At 41.1% G+C, this 25,719-nt stretch overlaps 1 protein-coding gene across 1 annotated transcript in view; it reads right to left on the bottom strand.

Moving 5' to 3' along the window:
- The window catches only part of RABGAP1L (RAB GTPase activating protein 1 like), a 799,508-nt gene extending 790,053 nt beyond the window's left edge, over positions 1 to 9,455 (bottom strand). The window contains 2 exon segments of the mRNA XM_033198684.1: positions 6,085 to 6,244; positions 9,259 to 9,455. The gene's annotated coding sequence lies outside the window, so the exon portion shown is untranslated.
- Positions 9,456 to 25,719: the final 16,264 nt, after the last annotated feature.

Raw genomic sequence — 25,719 nt, 5'->3', positions numbered from 1 at the left:
ATATTTTCAAATGGTAGGGATAGCTCATTTATTGTTTGTGATACCAACTGCAACAGAAGAAACCTGTCTCATCTAGCAAAGCTATTGATAACATTGAAAAGAACTATAAAATGCATGTCAGAATGGTTTTTACCTTAACAGGCCTACATTATCATATGTAAAATAACTCAGAAACAAAAAGTCAAATGCCGCATGTTCTCATTTGTATATGAGAGCTAAACAATGGGTGCACATGGACATACAGAATGGTGGATATTCAGGTAATAGGTACATTAAAAGTCTAGACTTCACCACATCCTTACATGTAAGAGTCTATACATGTAAGAAATCTGCACTTGTACCCCATAAATTTTTTTTAATTTTTAATTTTTTAAACTTAAGAGGCCTAGCCTCAGTGAAAATTTAAGCTGTGTAATTCATGCTGAAGAATTTCGTATGTTCATTAGTGTTGGCAAAAAGGTCATCCTAGGATTTGAATAACAGTAATATTTAATTTCATTTTCCCATTAACTTTGCCAGGAATCTAACACTAGTGGTAGGGTAACTTCTAGAATACGGAAGGAAAAAAGGAATGGAGAGAAGAGGACATTAACTGAATTACCATTCAATACCAACTTGATAATGCAACTTGGTAATAGATCTTTGCACAGGCAATGGCAAATCAAAACATTAGTCCAAATATGACCACTGACCGCAGGGCAAATATGAGAGATTTAAAATGAAAGAATACAGTTCACGAGATTAAAAAGAAATGGAAAAAAGCAGTAATAAATGAATGAGGTCTAGGGATAAACAGCTGCTGAATAACAAAATTACTCTAAAACAACATCAGAAACCCTACTGTCTGCCAATATATATATATACAACCTCCCTTCAATGGTTGATTTTTCAGTGAAGTAGTACACTCTATTCATTTTTTTTTTTTTGAGACCGAGTCTTACTCTGCAGCTCAGGCTGGAGTGCAATGGCACGATCTCGGCTCACTGCAACTTCCATCTTCCAGGTTCAAGAGATTCTTGTGCCTCAGCCTCCCAAGTAGCTTGGACTATGGGTACGCACCACATTAATTTTTTTATTTTTATCAGAGACGGGGTTTCACCATCTTGGCCAGGCTAGGCTTAAACTCCTAGCCTCAAGCAATCTGCCTGCCTTGGCCTCCTAAAGTGCTGGGATTACAGGTGTGGGCCACCATGCCCGGCCATCAATGTATGCAAGATAAATTGACTACAGAAAAATAAACTATTCAAAGAACACCTAATAACCATTTTAACAACTATGCCTTTATACAATGCTCTCAGCAAAAGGTCTCACAATGACAATTAAAACATCTTGAAGCACAGAAAACACTCCACGTAGTTTATTAAAAAAACTAGTGATATGTGTCTCTTAAACCTTCATAACTCAAAACCACAAGTTTGTATTTTTTCTAAAAATAATATTTATTTGCATCGCTTGTAGTAGAAGTCTGATTCAAAGTTCCATAATTTTGCTTACTGCTAATAATGAGGACGGTAAATGGGTGTATGTGTGGGGTAAAGGAGAAGTTGAGAAATTCTTCACTGGTATATGAATGAATTCCATACTTGCCTCTTAAAATGTGCTCCTTTCTTGAAATCAGGCATACAAAAACTCCCTTTGGGTTTGCATTACTTTCATATTTGTGAACACTTCACATGGTAGTCTTCAAAGAGCCAGAACACTTGTTTTCAGTCATTTGCCATGGGTGGGTGTATTTTCACCACAAATTCCAACAACTAATGATATGTAAATATATATGTATGTAGGTCTACACATACATATACACACACTATGTGTATGTGTGTATATCTTTACAAATGTTTACATAGTTTAAGGACACCATCATCATACTTTTTACTACACACACAAAAAAATTGGTGGTAGAAAATCTGGAAAGATTCTAATAACCTCAATTTGTGAAAACTAACATGCCTCAAAAAAGAGGGGGAAAAAACTTTTAAAAAACACTGTGCTGACATGATTAACTTTATCATTTAACTGGTGTGAGGCATCTGGGCCATGCGTATTTGAACTCTTATCGTGGTGTTCGGGGTGTGCTATGTTGTGGAACAGTTCATATGAAACTGCTGAAACCTTCTAAAATGATAGGACAACAACATTTACATATTAGGAGCTTATTTAACTGAAGAAAATAGTATGGCAATGACACAATTCATATTTATTTTAGAACCAAGGCTCATCTCAAAAACTCTTTATCAACTATGCAGAAGTAGCCCAGCTTTTTACCAACCAGTTATTTACTATAGCAACTTCTTTACCAACATTTCCAAAATTTTCCACACTCTTTCGTGACAAGCTACTAAACAGTCTCTGTATGTGTTGTTACCTGGGCAACACTCTGAGAAGGCTTTTACCTTTACAGAACTGGTGGGTCAAAGAGAACCAAGGCTTCTTCAAATCGACTATACACCATGTAATTAGAAGCAGTAAGTGTGAAATCATCAGCAGACAGAAAATCTTGAGAACTGCTACCAGTACTTCAATTTGATTAACAGACACAACTTACTGGCATTTGCCTTCGTTTCTAGCCACCCAATTCCCCTGTGAAATAAGGCAAGTTCCATCCAAGACTTCAAAACATCTTCAGTCATACAGGCTGTTAAAGACATAAATACTGAAATCTAAGAAAATTCTTGGAGTAAAGAAGCCATCAATCCCTTACAAATGAATTTTGTGTAAAATACCCTGCTTTGCTGCCCTAAATTCTAAAAGCTACTCAGCTCAGCTGCGGATCTGTATAAACTATCCTTCTGCCTGAACTAAACCTGCCTCCAAAAATTAAGATCCAGTCATTCAGAAATCACATTTTAGAAGGCCTTGTAAACAAAACTGCTTCCTGTTCTACTCCAGCCAATGTGATGCTATTTGGTGAACTAAAAAAAAACAAAAAACAAAAAAAACACTGTATCTCCTTACAAATAAAATATTTTTTACTTTCCAACACTTTTAGGATTGGTAAACTCAAGGTTGCTTCTCTAAAACTAATAATTTTTCCCTTCAGCTTCTACTCTAAGAATACTTAGGTGCTCTCTGGATCATATTTTAACCACAATAAATAAATCCTGAAATGTTAAGAAGTACCAGATTACTCCAGAGTCAAAAATGAAAGATAAACCAAAAAGCAGAAAAGAAAACTGGCATTCTAGGCTCTGAACCACCTGGTGCTAACTGACTCTTTCTTGCCTAGCTCTTTCACTACTCACTTTCCCCTGTCCATGCTTGTATGCCTTTGATCACCCTGGCCCTTGGCCCAGGGTGATACGAGTTGTCCTATTTCCACACATCCAAATCCTACCCATTCTTCAAAACATAGTTCAGGGGCCAGGCATGGTGCCTCACAACTATAATCCCAGCACTTTGGGAGGCCGAGGCAGGAGGATAGCTTCAGTCCAGGAGTTCAAGAACAGCCTGGGCAACATCATGAGACCCCATCTCTACAAACAATCAAAAATGAGCCAAGCATGTTGGTGTGTGCCTATGGTCCCAGCCACTTGGGGGCTGAGGCAGAAGAACTGCTAGAGGCCAGGAAATCAAGGCTGCAGTGAGCTGTGATGGCACCACAGCACTCAGTTTGAGTCACAGAGTGAGATGCTATCTCAAAAAAAAAAAAAAAAAAACATAGTTCAAATGTCACCTCTTCTCTTATCCTTAAAACTAGAAGCAGGCCAGGCACGGTGGCTCACGCCTGTAATCCCAGCACTTTGGGAGGCTGAGGCGGGTGGATCACCTGAGGTCAGAAATTCAAAACCAGCTGGGCCAACATGGCAAAACCCCATCTGTACTAAAAATACAAAAAGTAGCCGGGCGTGGCAGCGGGCGCCTGTAATCCCAGCTACTCAGGGAGGCAGAGGCAGGAGAATTGCTTGAAACCGGGAAGCAGAGGTTGCAGTGAGCCGAAATTGTACCACTGCACTCCAGCCTGGGTCAAAAAACAACAATAACTAAAAGTAATCTCTCCCTCCTCTCCAAACTCTTATAGTTCCTTATCTTTTTACCACTCATTACTTTAACTAAAAGTAATCTCTCCCTCTTCTCTAAACTCTTACAGTTCCTTATATTTATCTTTTTACCACCCATTACTTTCTGCCTTTCATTATCGTTGCTGTTTCCATATTTAATCCCCCACCTAAGCATAAAGTCCTCAGGGTCAAGGTCCATCTTTATTCAAACTGATTAACACAATCCCTTACACATACTAAGCGAGGTTAGGAAAGAAGCCCACCAAAAACAACTCCAGATTGAGTCCAGAGCCCTGGCTTTGCTAATAACTCACTCACTATCTAACCTTGGACTTGAGGCTTTTAGTATGTTCCTTCACTTACAAAGTTAAGAGGGTAGGCTAAACTAGTTGTATTTGTTGTTAACTGTAGGCTATAATCCATTAGCTGGGTGTAAAATTAATTTGGAAGTCAAAACACAGCATTTTAAAAATGAAATGAAATAACAGAATGTATCTATGTGTGTTATAAACAATGGGGTGCTATAAATGTTTAACAACTACCTATGAAGAGGGAAGCCCTGAGAATACCATTTGCTGAATTTCCTGGTGTAAATATTCCCACCATGACCAATTTTGAGCTACCAACATGATGTCACTGGACACAGAGCTAGATAGGAAGAGATATGCATAACTGGTCTTGCAAGCCATTATAGCCAACTCAACAGGGCCCTGAAAAGACAAATATTATTTCACCAAACTGTCAACTTTGTTTGTGTGTGCACTTGCTGAATCAAGAAGTAAAATGTATTTGTTATTGTAGGTCACAGTCAAAAGAGTTTAATAAATGTTCAGATAACCTCCTGATGTCTTTCATGTATACTACCTAATTTGATAAATCTTACTCTTGGTTACAGATGTCTCTTCACCACAATTCATATTTTTCTTCAAAAATGGGAGTAACAAATATCTACTGATATTACCAGAAGGCAAATTACACAGAGCAGGAATTTGGTTTATGGAGTATCAGCCAAGTGCCAAGGTTCCTAGCATCTGTTCAGCCCTACATACCTAAAGGATATAACACACTCCTACTATCAATGGCTCACTTAGCAATGGGTTGCAGGGCAGGTAGGGGGTAAGAGGAGGAAATCCATAGTATAAAAAAAAAAAATCCAGATAATTCTAGTATTTGTGTTCATGTTCCCATCCCACTGAATAGCCAGGTACAGAGAAAATTAGAGCAGTAAAAAGGAAATGTTCCATGCCTGATGTTTCCCAATCAAAATCCCTTGCATCCCTCAATGAGACCTCCGTTACTAAGAATCCTCTACTACAACTAAGCTTTTACCATGGACTAGGGGTGCATAGTTCTTGCTGAATTTAGAATAGGCAAGAGGGAAAACAACACAGCAAACAGTAGTTAGGCTTCATATTCTGGGAAAATCAGGCTTTTATTTTTTTAAAAAAGTCTTATTTTCTTCTTATTTAAGCTTACTAAACTGGATGAGAATTTTCTTAAATATATTTTTGGCTGTACTATGTCTATCACAACACAGCCTGTAACCTGATTTTTCATGAGTATTTATAAAGAATTGTGTTGCTGTTGGGTTTTGTTTTTTTGAAGCCCAACAGCAATGGCAAAATGTTTTCTATTTTGAAAGCTATTTAGAAAATAAGAATGCTCAGAATTTCAAGTATACTAATAATGTTAGCCCAAATCTAACTCTAAATCAACTGAATATATGCCTAGAACTTTCCCAGGAAAATCCCCAAAAGTACACCAAAAAACACCAAAAGATAACAAAAAAGACTTAGCACGCGCATAAACTTGCTATACTCAATTATGCCATCCTATCTGTTGAATAAGAGCAATATGGGAAGCAAATGAAGTAGAAAAAGGAGATGTTCAGAGATGAAAGCTCTGCTTAATTCATTAACTCTTCCTTATTAGGGTCCACTGAAATTCACAAACTTATACCCAATTCAAATACTGACTATAAAGTCAAAATTATTTCCCATTCTGAAAGTCTAGGAGTCAAACAACGTATTTCTCTATAATATCAACATTAAAACTCTCCTTTAAAAACGAGTATCTTTTACCATACCTCAGGCTCAAGTCCATACTTTCTCAGCCTCCACTGTTTGTAACGGCAAAACGCTCATCAGATCATCTCCACAAGAAATCCCTGAGCCATCTTTGAAATACCAGCACCTGGAATAGCCTTGGGCTGCTGGTCATCCTCAGACTCAATGGCTGACCCATTTCTATAAGTCAAGAGTTACAAAAATGTAGAACTCATTAAAAGTAAGACATAGGCAAGCTCTGTGCCTGGGAATCCCATAGCATTACAGCATCAACCTCATTCTCCAAATCCCCTCTAACCAGTCATAACGATCCATACCCCAGTTGAAGACAATGGTAGGCTGGAATACAGCCCCAGTTCTACACCCTCAATACAGAAAATTTTTGCTACTTCACTACTACTCTCTTCAAAGTCAATCTCTTGAAGCCTAGCTATCTCCTACACATATTTTTACTTGGCACAACAGAATTCCTTCTTTTGATTACTCCAAAAGAATGGATAAAAGGACTTTCCGCTTCAATGCTGTATCATCTGAGAGTTCAAATAAATATACAGCGGCTGAGCAAATTCAAGCTTGGGTTAAGGCAAAGAAAAAAATTCAAGATTTTTAAAAGTCACAAATTTAGAACTGGTGAGCTGATCACATAAAAACTACTGTTTCACATGCCTAATAAAATTATTTCATTCAAAGGAAAAAAATCATAACTACCAGGATAAAAAGAAAATATCTAAATCATGAAACAATTATCAAAGAAACAAAAATTCTCAGAACATCACAACTGTAATATATAGAAATTCCCATCAAAGAACTCAGGTGAAAAAAAAAAAGGGGGCCAAGCATGGTTGGCTCAGGCCTGTAATCTCAGCACTTCGGGAGGCCGAGGCAGAAGAACTGCCTGAGGTCAGGAGTTGGAGACTAGCCTGGACAACATGGTGAGACCCCTGACTCTACAAAACTAAAACAAAAAATTAGCCAGGTGCGGTGGCATGTGCCTGTACTCCCAGCTACTCAGGAGGCTGAGGTGGGGGGATCTCTTGTGAGGAGAACTTCGTGGCTGCAGTGAGCTAGGATTGAGCCATTGTACTCCAGCCTGGGAGCCAGAGCGAGATCTTGTCTCTTTAAAACAAACAAACAAATAAACTTCGTACATTTACAGTCACACTTTTTAAAGTTGGTTTGTATATTCACCATATGCCCCAATAGTACTGAGACTTACTAACTTGTTTCCAGCTTTCTAGAGGACAATGTGGATTATATAATATGTTCACATATAAGCTCTGCCCTACTTCATCTACTTCTCCCCAGATGACTTAATAATACACATCAGAGGCCGGGTACGGGGCTCACGCCTGTAATCCCAGTACTTTGGGAGGCTGAGGTGGGCAGATCACCTGAGGTCAGGAGTTTGACCAGCCTGACCAACGTGGAGAAACCCCGTCTCCACTAAAAATACAAAATTAGCCAGGCGTGGCGGAGCATGCCTGTAGTCCCAACTACACATAAGGCTGAGGCAAGAAAATCGCTTGAACCCGGGAGGCGGCGGTTGCGGTGAGCCAAGATCGCGCTATCGCACTCCAGCCTGGACATCAAGAGCGAAACTCCGTCCCAAATAATAATAATAATAATAGTAATAATACACATCAGAGCAAATGCAGGCTATATAATATGCTAATATATAAACTCTGCCCTGCTTTATCTACTTCTCTCCAAATGAACAATACATAATATCAGCGCATTTATTGAACTGATTTAGTATAGACACCAGTGTAACTCAAAGTCTAGAGCTAACCCCTTAAGCAGGTGTACATTTAATACAATTTGATGATAATGTATACATAAAGTTCAACCAGTCTTTCTTCTTGGAAATCTCACTGTCAATTTCATAAGGGACGCTACACTGAATGAATGAATCACAGGCCAGTTTTCTAGTACTAGGAGCTTGTGAACCAGTATTTTCCATGAACAAAATCAACTTCCAATGTGACCACAAGCAAACTTCACATCCGTATCTTCTGACATCATAACTAACGGATATTCTACGGAAGATGTCAAATATAAACACTACTGTAAGAAAAGTCAGAAGGTTTTCATGAAACTGTGTTTTCAGAATTTTAACAAGCAACTACTTACCTCCCACTATGCACAAGGAAATTTAAATGTATTAAAAGTCCCTAAATCCCTCCAGTGTCAAAAATAAAGACCTTAAAATCATTTTCCAAACTGCGCTGAAATCTGTCCGGCAAGCAAAAGTTCTCCTTACCATTAAAGTAATAAGGCTGACATTTCAGTTTACTTGCATGAAACCAATTTTGCAAGTGACCACCCAAGTTTTGGCACATATTCTAACATAACCCTATCTGAGAGATCCAAGGACCTGCACACACTGCCTAGTATCTGAAACCCGTCAGTTCAGCTCCCATGCACCCGGCCATATCCCGCTAGCCGGTGGCCCCTTTCCACATGCTGACGCACTGCCCAGCCCTGTACCGTTGGCGATCAGTGCAAAGTACCAGCCCAGTCTCAGAAACTTTGACTCAGTTATCAGGACACTGAGCACCCACAAACTGGGTGGGGGCTGGGGGAAGTGTTTGTTATGGCTCAGGAGGTCAACTCTGAAGCGGGGCATTCCCAGCAGGTAGGGATCTGCCCGGAACGCAGCCCATCCCAAACTACAAAACCACAAGCATCAACAGCAGGAGCCGAGCAAAGTGCTCGGCGGAGGAAGAGGAAGGGCGAGGGAGAGAAACGGTAGAGTACAGAAGCCTGCGTGTGGGTGAGAAAATACTCTAACCACTCGCCCACCGGACGCAGGGCTGCCGGGACTGCGAATCCAGCAGCAGCCACAGCGTAGCAGCGGGCGGCAGCCGCCCAGGCAGCAATGTCAGGAGGGCACAGCTGGGGGCGGCGGCCGCAGAAGCCACTACCCCGCCCCCAGGTAAGGGCGCAGACCCCGCCCGCCCTAGCTGCGAGGGGCGGCCACCTGGGAGAATCGCGGCGTCCGGGAGGCGGCCGACACCCCTGAACCCGCCCGCTGCCCTCCTTCCCACGGTCCTCCCGCATCCCCGTCCCGGGCCGGGGCCCCATCTCGACCCTCCCCAGGCTCAGCCCGACGCCAACACACCCAGGCAGCCTCGGCCCGTAGATCCGGGACGCCGGGCCGCCCTCGTGTCCCGAGGAGGCCGCCCTCGCCTCACCTCTTCACGTCTCCGCGGGCGCTGCCGAAACAACAACTCCTTCAGGCGTCCGCGTCCCACCCGCCACCTCGCGCTCTGAGGCCGGGCCGGTGCCGTTCACTCCGCCGCCGCCGGAGCCCGAGGAGGGCGGAGGGAACCGAGAGGGGAGGGGAGAAGGACGGCCTGGCAGGAAGAGGCGAGGGAGGGGGCGGGCCGAGTAGGAGGGGGAGGAGGAGGAGGCGGTGCGTCGGGAGCGCGCTCGTCCAGGCCCCTCTGCATGGCGTGCGCGCTCCTGATGTCGGAGGCGCCCACTCTGCCGGGCGGCGGCGGCGCACACGCGGGTGCACGTCGCTGCATGGCCGCGGTTGCGCTGGGGGCGGAGGAGTGAGGTCCTGACAGAACCGGAGCTGTTAAAGCAGGGACGCGCCACGGGCGGCGCTGGAGAACCTCCGCGGGGGAGGGGCCTGTGGGTGGGACCGCGCCCGCGAGCCCGCTCTGATGGGGGTGAGTTCTGCTGACGGTTGCTGAGTTCGAAGATTAACTCTAAATGAGAAGAGTTTGTTTTCTTGCTCGTAAACCTGGTTTACATATTTTCATTCTTTATGCCCAGTAATCTTAAGGAAAGTCACCTGACACAATACTAACTTTTTCACCAAGTACTCTTTTCTGCGCCTCTTTAAAGGTGTTTGTGCTTGTGAAGCGCTCCCTTAACAGTTCCTTCTGTGAGACTCGGGGGAGAGTGAAGAGGGAAATCACTGCGGGGAATGAACAGGAAAGCATTAAATAAGCACCATTACGTATTCTATGAAGAAAATGTGCCCTTATTTGCGCCTTTTTATCCTTTGGGGTCAAAGATGTTGAGGCATAAACTAGGTAGAGGTAGAATAAACCAACCCTTTTTCGCTACGAAGATTGTACTGATCTTTGAACTGTGGGCATCCTTCTTCCTAGATCCTGCATCCAGAAATGACCTGTAAATTTTCCGAATCTCCTTAGCACTTTGTTTCTGTAGCTTTGTGGCACCTAACATGTCAGGCTTATCCAGGTTGCCCTGTGCAGCATTTTATCCCCCTAGACAACCGCTGTGGACCTGCTTCATTCATTTGTATCCTACACAGTGCACCCTGCCTAACTCAGGAAACACTCAATGAATGTGATTGCATGGATAAATGAATATAGTGTAGGAAGAATTACCTGTGTCCAGTGATTGGAGCCCTAGGATGACGTTAGTTTAAATATCTCCCTTCTATCCCACTTCAATTGCCCTGCCCTCATTTTCCCACCCATATCTAAAAGCTACTCTGAGAAACGTGACGTTTGTCCAAAGGGCCCTCCCTCACAAATTCCTTCCCCCCACCCCTCAGCTTTTCCTGATGTTAATGTCTATAGATGCTGAGACATAGCAAGAGTGTTGTAACTATTTTTTTGTTTCCCCTACCTTCTGAGCTCCTTCCCTTATGAACTTCTCTATCTCAGGAGCCTACCTAGCCCTGGGCCTGACAATAAATGCTGAAAGTTTTTATTATATTAAATAAAGTTAGGGTTAGAATAACCTAAATCATCTGTTAATTTGCTGAGATGTACAGGAACTATTAGTAAATCTGCCAACAAGTAAGTACTAAGAATCTACTCAATAAAGTAGTAGTATATTTACACTGCACACCATGAGGAAGTCAACAGTTGACAAAGCCATAGTTTCTGCCTTCAGGTATCTTCTAACTGGAGTGAAGCTTTTTGACAAAAAAGGACAATAGATGTGGTAATTATGGGCATTCAATAGGTAACTTAGCCAAAAAAAGAATTAAAAAAAAAAATGACAACTCCAAAACAAGTTCAGTGTTCCCCAAATTCAGTTCCATATGTCTCTGAAAGCAATAGTGGCCACCACTGGCGAGGTAATTCTTCTATTTAAGTGGAGCATGATATCTTCATGTGCCAGCTTGCTACAAGGAAAAAAAAATCCTGTCCCATGGCCACATGTAACACCTCTCATCAACGGGTCATTCTGTAAAACTGAACTTTTCCTCACAGTACAACATAGATAAGAGACAAGTCACGAGAGAACCTAGATAAAAGACAATTAAGATGATCTGGTGCAAACTCATCCCTACCACCAGAAAAACAATTGTAAGCACATGCCAAAAAAATTATTAACAAGTCTTCAATCTTTTACTCGAGAAACTAAAAGAAAGCATTCTTCATGTGGTATGTACTGCTCACTTCTCTTCCCACTGTGGCTTCATTTGCATTAAGCGTATCCTAGCAGCCCTGGTCCATGAAAGGACTGAAACTCTCACTTTGAGAGACAGTGTTATAAAATACTCCAGCATGATTCATAACATGACAAACTGGTGGTCCAGGTACAAATCAAACCCACAAACATGTTTTTTTTGGCATACATGGTACTTTAAAAAATCTATATCCAAAGTTATAAACCAGAAAATTATACATGCATTTTGGGCTTCTCTTTAAAAAGTGGAAGATTTGGTAAGAGTGAGCTTACTATTCTTACATGACAACAATCAGCTGCAGGACATGCATTCTCTCTTTTGCCAAAGTCTCTACATTCTCTATTGTATCTTACAGAGTGATGTTTCTCTCATTTATGTCTGCAACTCCTAGTTTAAAATGTAATGTCAAAAATTGGAAACAGACCAGCTGCCGTGGTTCATGCCTGTAATCCCAGCACTTTGAGAGGCCAAGGCAGAATTGCTTGAGCCCAGGAGTTCGAGATTAGCCTGGGCAACATAACAATACCCTGTCTCCACAAAAAAAGAAAAAAAAAATAGAAACAAGTTAAACATTGAACAATAATGTAAGAGTTTAAACTGGTATCTAATGGTACAGAATATCATATTGATTTTATAGTGGGCATTATAATTATATTGATTGATTCCCTAGAATATATTTCCACCCCTCTGCAATTGCAAGACAACCAAGGATCTGATTAGGCCCATCTCCTGCTCCAGGTGTGGATAGTGATTGTGATAATCGGCCTAATCCCATCCTCACTTGACCTGTCAGTATTCACTGATAGGCACTGATATGAGTCTAAATTGGTCCCAATCATATGGAAAGCCATATCGTGTGTTTGTTGGGAAATGAAAAGTGCTCTTTTTCTCACTCTGGCTGGTGTGATGGGTAGATGTGAGTCCAATGGTTACTGCAGCCACTTTGCTACCATGAGGAAGCCAGCCTGAGGATGAAGCTGACACATGATGGAAGCACTCAAACCCAGCTTGAAGCCTACCCCTTCCTCTGAGACAATATATTTTCACAGCTTTTTTTTTTTTTTTTTTTAAGACAAGAGTCTCGGCCGGGCGCGGTGGCTCAAGCCTGTAATCCCAGCACTTTGGGAGGCCGAGACGGGCGGATCACGAGGTCATGAGTTTGAGACCATCCTGGCTAACACGGTGAAACCCCGTCTCTACTAAAAAATACAAAAAAAGCTAGCCGGGCGAGGTGGCTGGCGCCTGTAGTCCCAGCTACTCGGGAGGCTGAGGCAGGAGAATGGCGTAAACCCGGGAGGCGGAGCTTGCCTTGAGCTGAGATCCGGCCGCTGCACTCCAGCCTGGGCGACAGAGCGAGACTCCGTCTCAAAAAAAAAAAAAAAAAAGACAGTCTCACTCTGTTGCCCAGGCTGGAGTGCAGTGGCACCATCTCAGTTCACTACAACCTCTGCCTCCTGGGTTCAAGCGCTTCTCCTGTCTCAGCCGCCCGAGAAGCTGGGATTACAGGCGCCTACCACCACGCCCAGCTAATTTTTGTATTTTTTAGTAGAGATGGGGTTTTACCATATTGGCCAGGGTGGTCTCAAACTCCTGACCTCAAGTGATCCACTCGCCTTGTCCTCCCAAAGTGCTGGGATTACAGTGAGCCACTGTGCCCAGCCTGATTTTGACAGCTTTTTAAGAAGGTTTGAGTTTGGCTTTGCATTTCTTACAGATAAAGCTAAATATTTCCATGCATACTATGGGACAAAGAACTTTAGTTGCATTATATGACTCTTCCAAGGATACATTTCCAATGATAGAAAGATAACCTATCTGGCAAGATTTTACTGGGTCTTGAAAGGAATTTGACCACACGGAAAAATCCTTCCCTGACTGGGCTACCTGATGCCTGAAAGCCCATCATTACACTTTCTTTTTTCACTTTGACTTAAATCCTGTGCCTTATTTAAATCAACTTTGTCCAAGAAGAGCACTTCATGACTCGAATCACTAATCTTGTATAAATGAGTTTATCACATGATTTTTGAGTCTTTTTTTATTATTATTATTAACGGGAAGATTTGAAAAAGAGGCACTGGCTACTTGAGGAAGGGGGAAATCACAGAGAGAGCGAAAGATATAACAGGTAAAACTGGAGATACAGAAGAAACCCTTTTTTATTTCACGGTTTTATGTAGGGCTGAAATTCAGAGTAATCTGGACAAATCATACTGAGCCTATATGATAAACCAAACCTGTGTTGCAATCACCCATTTAAGACTAAGAACGCAATAAAACAATATGTATATAGGCAGCAGAAAATTTCCTCAGCAGTAGAAGAGGCAGGCAGAGATCTAAATGCCTGTTTTATTTTATTTTATTTTTTGAGACGGAGTTTCACTCTTGCTGCCCAGGCTGGAGTGCAGTGGCGCAATCTCAGCTCACAGCAACCTCCGCCTCCTGGGTTCAAGCAATTCCCCTGCCTTAGCCTCCCGAGTAGCTGGGATTACAGGCACATGCCACCACGCCCAGCTAATTTTTGTATTTTTTTAGTAGAGATGGGGTTTCACCACGTTGGCCAATCTGGTCTTGAACTCCTGACCTCAGGTGATCTGCCCGCCTCAGCCTCCCAAAGTGCTGGGATTACAGGCGTGAGCCACCGCACCTGGCCCTAAATGTCTCTTGAGGAAGAATAGCTAACCTACTACTTTTACTTATTTTATTTTTTATATTTTTTTATTTTTTGAGACAGGGTCTCACTCTGTCACCCAGGCTGGAGTGCAGTGGTGCGATCTTGGCTCACTGCAACCTCCACCTCCCGGGTTTAAGCGACTCTCCTGCCTCAGCCTCCCAAGTAGCTGGGATTATAGGCGCCCACCACACCACCTGGATAATTGTTGTATTTTTAGTGCAGACGGGGTTTCACTGTGTTGGCCAGGCTGGTCTCAAACTCCTGACTTCAAGTGATCTGCCCACCTTGGCCTCCCAAAGTGCTGAGATTACAGGCATGAGCCACCATGCCCAGCCCCTACTACTTTTAGAATTTGATACTGAATGTAAAGGACGCCTACCAAAAATGGTTTTTCCCATACCTTGTGGTAGGTGTCTGAAATTCACCTCATCATAGGAGTCCTTTTCTTTTATGTGGGGCAGTGATCCTCTGTAGTGTATAGCTAAATCTTGTTATACTTGGGAGTTTATAAAAATGCATACCTCTGTGCTCAACCCCCAAGAAATTCAGTACCTCTAAGATAGGCCCCAGGACTTGTTTCAACTTTTTCTTATAAAAAATGTTTCAGCACATAAAAAGTAGAGAGAAGAGTATAATGAGCCTTCATGAGTCAGTCATTCAACTTGAACAATTATCAACATATGGCCAATCTCTTTCCCCACCCCTCACATGGATATCACCCATAAATACTTCATCGTATAAAGCTCTAAAAGACAAGAATTCTTGACCAGGCATGGTGGCTCAGGCCTGTAATCCCAGTACTTTGGGAGGCCAAGGCAGGAGGATTGCTTGAGCCCAGGAGTTTGAGACCAGCCAGGGGTGATGGCATGCACCTATGGTCCCAGCTACTTGGGAGGTTGAGGTAGGAAGACCGCTTGAGTCTGGGAGGTCAAGGCTGCAATGAGCCATGATGGTGCCAGTTGCACTTCAGCCTGGGTGACAAAACAATACCCTGTCTCAAAAAAAAAAAAAAAGATAAGGATTGCTTTTTGCAATCAATAAAATCCAGAATGCGAGAAACTCTATAGGACATACCAGCAAGTTTCTTCAGCAAATAAATTGCTCACATATAAGTGAGAAGAAGGATCTATTGAACTTGCTTGGATGTTGATTTTATTTGTCCTTTTTAACATCTTCATGAGATATAACTGACATACAATAAGCTATTCATATTTAAAGTGTACAATTTGACAAGTTTTGACGTATGTACACAACTGTGAAACCATCACCACAATCAAGAGAGTAAACATATCCATCATGCCCCTTTGTAATCTCTGGCTCTTACTCTGACTCATCCCCCTCCATGTCCTGAGGCTGTCACTGATCTGATGTTGCTAGAGATTTGTTTGCATTTTCTAGAATTTTCTATAAATGAAATCATATAGTGTGTATTCTTCTTTTGTGTTCTTTTTTTCACTCAGTATAAACATTTCAGGATTCATTCATATTTTTGTACTTGTCAGTAGTCTATTCCTTCTAAGTCTTTGAGTCTCACAGCATGTATCAAGTTCCAGTACTCAGGTGAGCCATTGGGCTTCAGTATATACTTGCCTTCAGCTTCCTGTAATGCTCTGGTTTTTTGTTTTCCTTTTTCTAAAAGCTAGTGATTTCCTGTTGTTGTTGTTGTTGTTGTTGTTGTTGTTGTTGCTGTTGTCGCATTTCGATGGCTCAAAAAAAATTTCTTTGAGACAGAGTTTTACTGTGTCACCCAGGCCAGAGTGGAAGTGGCATGATCACAGCTCACTGCAGCCTCAATCCCCTGGGCTCAAGTGATCCTTTTCACCTCAGCCTCCCGAGTAGCTGGGACCTCAGGTTCACGCCACCATGCCTGCATTATTTTTTAATGTTTGGTAGAAATGGGACATCTCTATGTTGCCCAGGCTGATCTTAAAATCCTGGGGCCAAGTGATCCTCCTGCCTCAGCCTCCCAAAGTGCTAGGATTACAGCTACCATACCTAGCTGATTTCCCTTTCTTGCTTTCAAGCTTGGCAAAATATATTTTTTCAATTTTTAAAGTTATTATCCAGCATTTGTATATTTTTGTAAAGGTAGGGAGTCTTCCCTTGTCAGTCTAGCTAGCCATATTAGTCTGAATTATATTAATTTTTTAACAATGTAAAGAAACTATACAAAAAGGGAGCCTGCCTTTCTATAGATGTGGTATCTTCCTTCCTGATGCTTTCCCTGCACAAGCTTTTCCAAACAGAGCTTTGGCAGTAAACTCCAAGTTCCCTTGAAGTACTTACTACAGACCAAATAAATTGCAGGTTTTGAAGATATAAGAAATATTCCTTAAATACATGTGTTTTGTAGAAAAAGTTACTTTAAAAATTACAAATACTTTAATGGTAAAGGGAGGAAAATTACCACTTTCCTCTTCTGAGTCAAGGGAAGTTCACGCCCTCTCCACCACACCTTAACCCTCTCTCCAAGACACTTTTTCAATCCTTTTCCCTTTGCCGCATAAAAAATAAGCTGCAAATTTGTAAAAAGATTATGTCTAATTCTAAAAGACTCTCTAATACAAGAGTAAATGGGAATTATAGAATGAAAATGCCATTGCTTTAGAATATATTAAAATATTCCTAACACTTTGTCTGACACTCTCAATTTCAGGAAAATTCTTACTATTTAATTCTCTGATTTGGTGATGGTGACAATAACCTCTTCGTGGAAGATTTTTAGTTTTTGACATACCTACATACATCGTTACTAATAATTTCAAACTGCTAATAATTTTAAACTGCAGGTGAAAATCAGAATTGTATCTTGTAATTTTATTCAAAATATCTCGTTTCATATTGATAGCCATTGTCTTATTCTCTGTACCTTTTGATGTATTTTAAATTATGTAATCATTTTTAATTGAATTCCACCATCAATGTATGCCTTACTTTGGATGCATACCCTTTAATCTCATTTTTGTAGAATTGATATCTCACTCTACTATACCCCACAACACCAGATACATACATTTTTACTGCACCTATAAGACTTTTATACATTTAAAATTTTTATCACTGTCTTTTTCTACTAGACTGTGAACACTTTGAAGAAAAAATTATGGTTTTTTCCTAGTACCTAGGCATTCAGTATGTTTATTGTATGAATAATTGAATGAATGTATTTACAAATTTGTGTTAGAATTTGCTGAGATGCTTCTCTTAGTGAAACAGAGAGCTTAAATAATAGAACAAATCCCTGATTACTGACCATGAATTAATCTTTCTTTGGTTGCAAGTGACAGAAATGTTCTCTACATAGAGAAAGCAAGCATTTAAAGAACACTGAATCTACAGTACAATTAAAGATCTTTACCAATAATTCTAACTTGTTAGTAATTAATGTCAGACCTAACCATCTTATTAAAAGAAATATATTTAAGTCTGTAGGCCACAGACTCCTAGCTGCTTGCCTCAACATCCATTTTTCTCCTTCCATCTTAGTAAAAGAACCCCAAATTTATTCAATATTAAAGTATTCACAGATAAAAGACTATAATTCCTGGCTTCCTTTGCAGCCACATATTCTGGCAAATAAGAAAAATAACTGTGGAATTGTCTTCCAAAAAAAAAGACTGGGCTCTTCTTTTCCCTTTCTTCCCTCCTACTACCTGGAACATAAATGTGATGGTTGAATCTAGCAACCATCTTCAGCCGGAGGATGAGGACCACCCTAGGTATGGTGGCGTGACGAACCAGAAGGAGTTTATGTCCGTGATGACTTTGTGGAACCTCTATCCCACCTGAAATCCCACCTGAAATGCCAATGTCCAGACTTAGAGAGAATGAAACCTTGTGTGTTTAATCCATTATTTATTATTTTTAGCTTTACTCACTTGCAACTGAACTTAATTCTAACTACTATTTTTACTCTTAAACCTTATCTTAGGGTCATATTCCTTTTTAATTGATTCACGTGATTTCTGAATAGATTATAATTTATAATTTATGGAATTATTAAAATAATTTCAGAAAAATATAATTCTGGCACTCTGGGAGGTTGAGGCGGGTGGATCACTAGAGCTCAGGAGTTCAAGACCAGCCTGGGCAACATGGTGAAATCCTATCTCTACAAAAAATACAAAAATTATCTGAGTGTGGTGGCGCCTGCTAGTAGTCCCAGCTGCTTGGGGGGCTGAAGTGGAAGGATTGCTTGGGTCAGAGAGGTGGAGGCTGCAGTGAGCAGAGATCCTGCCACTGTACCCCAGCCTGGGCAACAGAGTGAGACCCTATCTCAAAAAACAAATAAAAATTCCTAGCCAGGCATGGTGACTTGCGCCTTGAATCCCAGCACTTTGGGAGGCCAAAGCAAGAGGATCACTTCAAGCCAGGAGTTTGAGAAGAGCCTGGGCAACATAGCAAGACCCCATCTCTAAAAAAAAAAAAATTTTTTTTTACCAGACATGGTGGCACACGCCTGTAGTCCCAGCTACTATGAAGGCTAGAGCAGGAGGATCACTTGAGCCCAAGAGTTTGAGGTTACAGTAAGCTATGATAGCACCACTGTGGTCCAGCCTGGGTGATAAGGGAAGACCATGTCTCTAAATATAATAATAACAATAGTAATAATTCCTTTAAAATTGAAATTCTTCACTTAGATACCTCATATCTAGAAGGATAGCTGATATAGGAAATTTAGATAAGAATTTCAGTAATTATTTCATCTTAATAACCATGACTAAAGGGTTGTTGTTTTTTAAGTCATTTGTGGTTTGAAAATCATTCTGCTGAAAGTACACTGCATATTTCCCTGTCTTAGACTGAATTTTTTTTTTTTTTTTTTTTTAAGATTGGAGTCTCACTCTGTCACCCAGGGTGGAATGCAGAGTGGCGTGATCTTTGCTCACTGCAACCTCTGCCTCCTGGGTTCAAGCAAGTCTCCAGCCTCAGCCTCCAGAGTAGCTGGGATTACAGGCGTGCGTCACCATGCCCAGCTAATTTTTGTATTTTTAGTAGAGATGGGGTTTCACAATGTTGGCCAGGCTGGTCTCAAACTCCTGACCTCAAGTGATCCGCCTGCCTTGGCCTCCGAAAGTTCTGGGATTATAGGCCTGAGTTACCACACCTGGCTAGAAGACTGAATTTTTTTGTCATTCAAATTTTTTTTTTTTTGAGACAGAGTCTCGCTCTGCCACCCAGACTGGAGTACAGTGGCGCGATCTCGGCAACCTCCGCCTCCCGGGTTCACACCATTCTCTTGCCTCAGCCTCCCGAGTAGCTGTGACTATAGGCGCTCGCCACCACGCCTAGCTAATTTTTTGTATTCTTTAGTAGAGACCGGGTTGCACCCAGTTAGCCAGGATGGTCTCGATCTCCTGACCTCGTAATCCGCCCGCCTCGGCTTCCCAAAGTGCTGGGATTACAGACGTGAGCCACCGCACCCGGCCCATTCAAATTTTTTATTTATTTCTTTCATAAATTTTGAATACATACATTTTATTCACTTCGGGAGTTAGTGTAGTGATTGGTAAATGAACCTAAGATAGGAATTGTCAAATTTTTTATTTTATAAATTTGAGCTTGCAATGCTCTTTTCCTCTTAAGACGTGTACCTGCAGGTTCTGAAAGGTTTCCACCAACTGTGTAGCAGAAAATCTGTATATTCATTGCATTGAGCTAGTGTGACTTGTAAAATATAATCAAAACATAACTATTCTCTTAAAACTAACTCAGTGGGGTTAGTTTTTTCCCCTGCCACAAAGATGAAAATTCCAGCAAGTCTCATGACTTTCCTGCCCACTTTTAGAAATCATAAGGTCTTAAATTTTTTACATCACAGAATTCAGCCTCATTTGAAAGGGAGGCTTCTGAGAAAAGAAACGTGTTCGGCTCTTCTGTCTTTCCTGTTCGTGTTCTCACCTACTCAATGGCTGTGGTCAGTGACACTCTGGGTTTAAGTGCAGGGAGAGAATAAGGGAAAAGGGACCAGAAAGGTGTTCATTGACTGGAGCTGTAGTGAGGTGGCTTTGTACTCTCTCATATGTTAGCTTTAAATGAACAGATATTTAAAGCTAACTCTTTGTCTTAAAGGCACTTTTGTGAGTTCCTCAGAGACTCACATGCTTGGTCAGTCAAGCTACAACTCCTCCACCTTCTGTGATACAGGCCATGTATTCTATTCCTCTTGCTGCCACTTCTCCCTAGCCTCAGATATTTTGTAGAACTCTACACCATGTTCTTGTTTTCTGTTAGACCCCAACTGACATTTCAGGCAGTTGCCTTGTGCAGTAGTCCAAAGAGCTCCAGCCTGGCTCTTTATCCCTTGTGTGGCCCACATCTTGTCCATGGGAAGCGTTATGCATCATTTGCGTTGCGAAAGTCTGAGTGAGTTGGTTGGTCCTAATGCAACTGGATATATCCTCTCCAATAATGAAGAACCTGCCAGGCATTCTCTTTCTGGCCCTCTAGATTTTTCTGGGAGGAAGGAGTCAGACATCATCCCAATCTTCCCATTACAGTTCTTTGAACAGTTCTGTAAGAAGCCCTGATCACTAGGCCTGAGGTGGAGAAGCAGGCACCCTCCTCTCCTTCACCCTAGTGAGAGGGACATAGGATGTAAAGCATGGCTTTCTCTAAAGAACACCTCTGACGAAAAGCAGTTTCAATTCTACTGTCTGACATTTGCGGTTTTTCAAAACCTTTTAACTAGTGGAAACGTTTTGAAATTGCTGCTTATTAGTCTGATACTTCACTGAGAAATGTCACATCTATTGCATTGGAATGCTTAGGCCAAAATTTTCTATGCAATATTTTGTTATATTTGTTACATCTTCAGGATTCGAATAGCCAGACTTCTCAAATATGTTTTGCCGAGAGATTAGCACAATTTCCCAATATATTATGCTTTTAAAATTAGCCTCCTTTATTAAAACAACAGGAATATAAACTGATCATAATAATCACAAACTAGTCAATAACATGAAAAGTAAAATTGTTATTTTTCTCTCTCATTGGTAAATATCATCCCTAGTTTCTTTTAATTTCTATATCCTCTTCCCCACTCCACCATGAATTCCTTCAGACCTAAGAAACTCTCTCCTAACAAACCCTCAATTCTCCTCAGAGTACAAAAATCTTTCAGAATAGATATTAAACTGCTCTCTTTAAAAATCAAACACCACTTTAAAAATCAAATGCCCTTCTAGATGTATGTAGAGCTGCACCAGTTTGTGGAATAATTCCAATAACTGACTACTTTACACTGACTATTTTACTCAGTATTTTGCTACTGAGTTATACTTCTACATTTTAGCTTTCTCTTCTCCAAAGATTTTCCTTGGCTTCTAACTGGATAAGCAGAAAGAAGAAAAGGGAAATGTAGACATATAAGACTTTTGTCCCTGGCGTGATTCCCGTCTTACTCCCTCCCACCCCCCCACCACCAGAATAAGAAAAACAATCTTTTTTTTTTTTTTTTTTTTTTGAGACGGAGTCTCGCTCTGTCGCCCAGGCTGGAGTGCAGTGGCCGGATCTCAGCTCACTGCAAGCTCCGCCTCCCGGGTGTTTTACGCCATTCTCTCGCCTCAGCCTCCCGAGTAGCTGGGACTACAGGCGCCCGCCATCTCGCCCGGCTAATTTTTTGTATATTTTTAGTAGAGACGGGGTTTCACCGTGTTAGCCAGGATGGTCTCGATCTCCTGACCTCGTGATCCGCCCGTCTCGGCCTCCCAAAATGCTGGGATTACAGGCTTGAGCCACCGCGCCGGGCCAGAAAAACAATATTTACTTACCCCCCAAAATTCTTTCTTGCTGGGTACAGGGGCTCACACGTATAAATCCCAGCACTTTGGGAGGCCGAGACGGGCAGATCACTTGAGGTCAGGAGTTCAAGACCAGCCTGGCCAACATGGTGAAACCCCGTCTCTACCAAAAATACAAAAATTAGCTGGGCATGCTGGCACGTGCCTGTAATCCCAGCTACTTGGGAGGCTGAGGCAGGAGAATCATTTGAACCCAGGAGGAGGAGGTTGCTGTGAGCCAAGATCACACCACTGTACTCCAGCATGGGCAAGAACAACAAAAACAAAACAAAACAAAAAAAGCAAATCATTCTTTTAAATGATATTACTTCAAAGTCCTCCCCCTTCTCTTTTGATCAGAGCTTACCACATAATTTTCATTTGTTCGTAGTACTGTAATATTAACCATTTCCATTGATTCATTCATTCATTGAACAAATATTTATTGAGTACTTCTGAGGTAAAAGGTACTGTTTTAGGTATTGAGGATACAACAGTAAACACGATAGAAAAAGTCCAAGCCCTCATGGGTACTCATGGAAAACAGCAGCAGTAAACAGATAGATAAATAAATAGATGTTATAATGTCAGGTGGTAATAAATGCAATGAAGAAAAATAAAACAGTATAGAGAAACAAAGTGCCATTTTAGATAGGGTAGTCCGGAAAGGCCTCTCTGGGGAAGTATGTCTGGATAGAAATTCTAATGAGGTAATGGTTAATTAGTACAAATGGGCTAAGATGACAGACTCCTTGCATTCTAAGAACAGCAGGGAAACCAGTCTGATTGGGGCCAGTGATTAAAAAGTAGTAGGAGATGAGTTTGGGGTAATAACTGGTGGCTAAGATGATAGAGGGCCTCACAGACTACAGATTTTGTTCTAAACTGATGGAGGGATCAGTTTAGAGATCAGTTCCATGGTTTAAAAAGATCAATCTGTCTCCATTGTTGAGAATTAACAACAGGGAAGCAAGAGTAGAAACAAGCAGACCAGTTAGAAATCTAGCTTCAAAGACCAGATAAACGATGATGGTAACTTGAAATAGAGTGGTAGTGGGATAAATGGAAAAAAGTAATTGAATTCTGGATGTATTTTGAAGACAGATCCAACAGGATTTGCTGAGGACCCCAGAATTAAAGAAGAGTTGAAGATTTTAAGAGTTTTGGCCTAATCAACTAGCTGAATGGTGGAAACATTGGGAAGGAGTAAGCGGAGTTAGGTAACAGATACATAATCTAAAGTTCAGTTTTACATTTTTAAAATTATACTTTAAGCTCTGGGATACATGTGCAGAACTGCAGGTTTGTTACATGGGTATACAGGTGCCGTGGTGGTTTGCTGCACCCATCAACCTGTCGTCTACATTAGGTATTTCTCCTAATGCTATTCCTCCCCTATGCCCCATCCCCCAACAGGTCCCAGTGTATGATGTTCCCCTCCCTGTGTCCATGTGTTCTCATTGTTCAACTCCCACTTATGAGTGAAAACATGCAGTGTTTTGTTTTCTGTTCTTGTGTTAGTCTGCTGAGAATGATGGTTCCCAGCTTCATCCATGTCCCTGCAAAGGACATGAATTCATCATTTTTTATGGGTGCATAGTATTCCATGATGTATACGTGCCACATTTTCTTTATCCAGTCTATCATTGATGGGCATTTGGGTTGGTTTCAAGTCTTTGCTATTGTGAATAGTGCTGCAATAAACATACGTGTGCATATGTCTTTATAGTAGAATGATTTACAACTCTTTGGGTATATACCCAGTAATGGGATTGTTGGGTTAAATGTTATTTCTGTTTCTAGATCCTTGAGGAATTGCCACACTGTCTTCCACAATGGTTGAACTAATGTACACTCCCACCAACAGTGTAAACACATTCCTATTTCTCCACATCCTCTCCAGCATCTGTTGTTTCCTGACTTTTTAATGATCACCATTCTAACTGCCATGAGTTGATATCTCATTATGGTTTTGATTTGCATTTCTCTAATGACCAGTGATGATGAGCTTTTTTGTGTGTGTTTATTGGCTGCATAAATGTCTTCTTTTGAGAAGTGTCTGTTCATATCCTTTGCCCACGTTTTGATGAGGTTGTTTGTTTTTTTCTTGTAAATTTGTTTAAGTTCCTTGTAGATTCTGGATATTAGCCCTTTATCAGATGGATAGATTGCAAAAATTTCTCCCATTCTATAGGTTGCCTGTTCACTCTGATGATAGTTTCTTTTGCTGCGCAGAAGCTCTTTAGTTTAATTAGACCCCATTTGTCAATTTTGGCTTTTGTTGCCATTGCTTTTGGTGTTTTAGTCATGAAGTCTTTGCCCATGCCTATATCCTGAACGGTATTGCCTAGGTTTTCTTTTAGGGTTTTTATGGTTTTAGGTCTTAAGTTTAAGCCTTCAATCCATCTTGAGTTAATTTTTGTATAAGGTGTGAGGAAGGGGTCCAGTTTCAGTTTTTTTGCATATGGCTAGCCAGTTCTTCCAATGCCATCTATTAAATAGGGAATCCTTTCCACATTGCTTGTTTTTGTCAGATTTGTCAAAAATCAGATGGTTGTAGATTTGTGGTGTTAATTCTGAGGCCTCTGTTCTGTTCCATTGGTCTATATCTCTGTTTTGATACCAATACCATGCTGCTTTGGTTACTGTAGCCTTGTAGTATAGTTTGAAGTCAGGTAGCGTGATGCTTCCAGCTTTGTTCTTTTTGCTTAGGATTGTCTTGGCTATACAGGCTCTTTTTTGGTTCCATATGAAATTTAAAGTTTTTTTTTTTTAATGCTGTGAAGAAAGTCAGTGGTAGCTCGATGGAAATAGCATTGAATCTATAATTTACTTTGGGCGATATGGCCATTTTCACTATATTAATTCTTTCTATTCATGAGCGTGGAATGTTTTTCCATTTGTTTGTGTCCTCTTTTATTTCCTTGAGCAGTGGTTTGTAGTTCTCCTTGAAGATGTCCTTCACATCCCTTGTAATTTGTATTCCTAGGTATTTTATTATCTTTGTAGCAATTGTGAATGGGAGTGCACTCATGATTTGGCTCTCTGTTTGTCTATTGTTGATGTATAGGAATGCTTGTGATTTTTGCACATTGATTTTGTATCCTGAAACTTTGCTGAAGTTGCTTATCAGCTTAAGGAGATTTTGGGCTGAGACGATGGGGTGTTCTAAATATAAAATGATGTCATCTGTAAACAGAGGCAATTTGACTTCCTCTCTTCCTATTTGAATACCCTTTATTTCTTTCTCTTGCCTGATTGCCCTGACCAAAACTTCCAGTACTATGTTAAATAGGAGTGCTGAAAGAGGGCATCCTTGTCTTGTGCCAGTTGTCAAAGGGAATGCTTCCAGCTTTTGCCCATTCAGTTAGTATGATATTGGCTGTGGGTTTGTCATAAATAGCTCTTATTATTTTGACATATGTTCCATCAATACCTAGTTTATTGAGAGTTTTTAGCATGAATGGGGTGTTGAATTTTATTGAAGGCCTTTTCTGCATCTATTGAGATAATCATGTGGTTTTTGTCATTGGTTCTGTTTATGTTATGGATTACGTTTATTGATTTGTGTATGTTGAACCAGACTTGCATCGCAGGAATGAAGCCGACTTGACTGTGGTGGATGAGCTTTTTGATGTGCTGCTGGATTCGGCTTGCCAGTAATTTATTGAGGATTTTCGCATCCATGTTCATCAGGGATATTGGCCTGAAATTTTCTTTTTTTGTTGTGTCTCTGCCAGGTTTTGGTATCAGAATAATGCTGGCCTCATAATATGAGTTAAGGAGGAGTCCCTCT

Source organism: Trachypithecus francoisi, unplaced genomic scaffold (assembly GCF_009764315.1).
Source record: "Trachypithecus francoisi isolate TF-2019V2 unplaced genomic scaffold, Tfra_2.0 Lachesis_group5, whole genome shotgun sequence".
Taxonomy (NCBI): domain Eukaryota; kingdom Metazoa; phylum Chordata; class Mammalia; order Primates; family Cercopithecidae; genus Trachypithecus; species Trachypithecus francoisi.
Note: the sequence above shows the minus strand (reverse complement) of the source record. Positions and strands in the feature narration are given on the sequence as shown.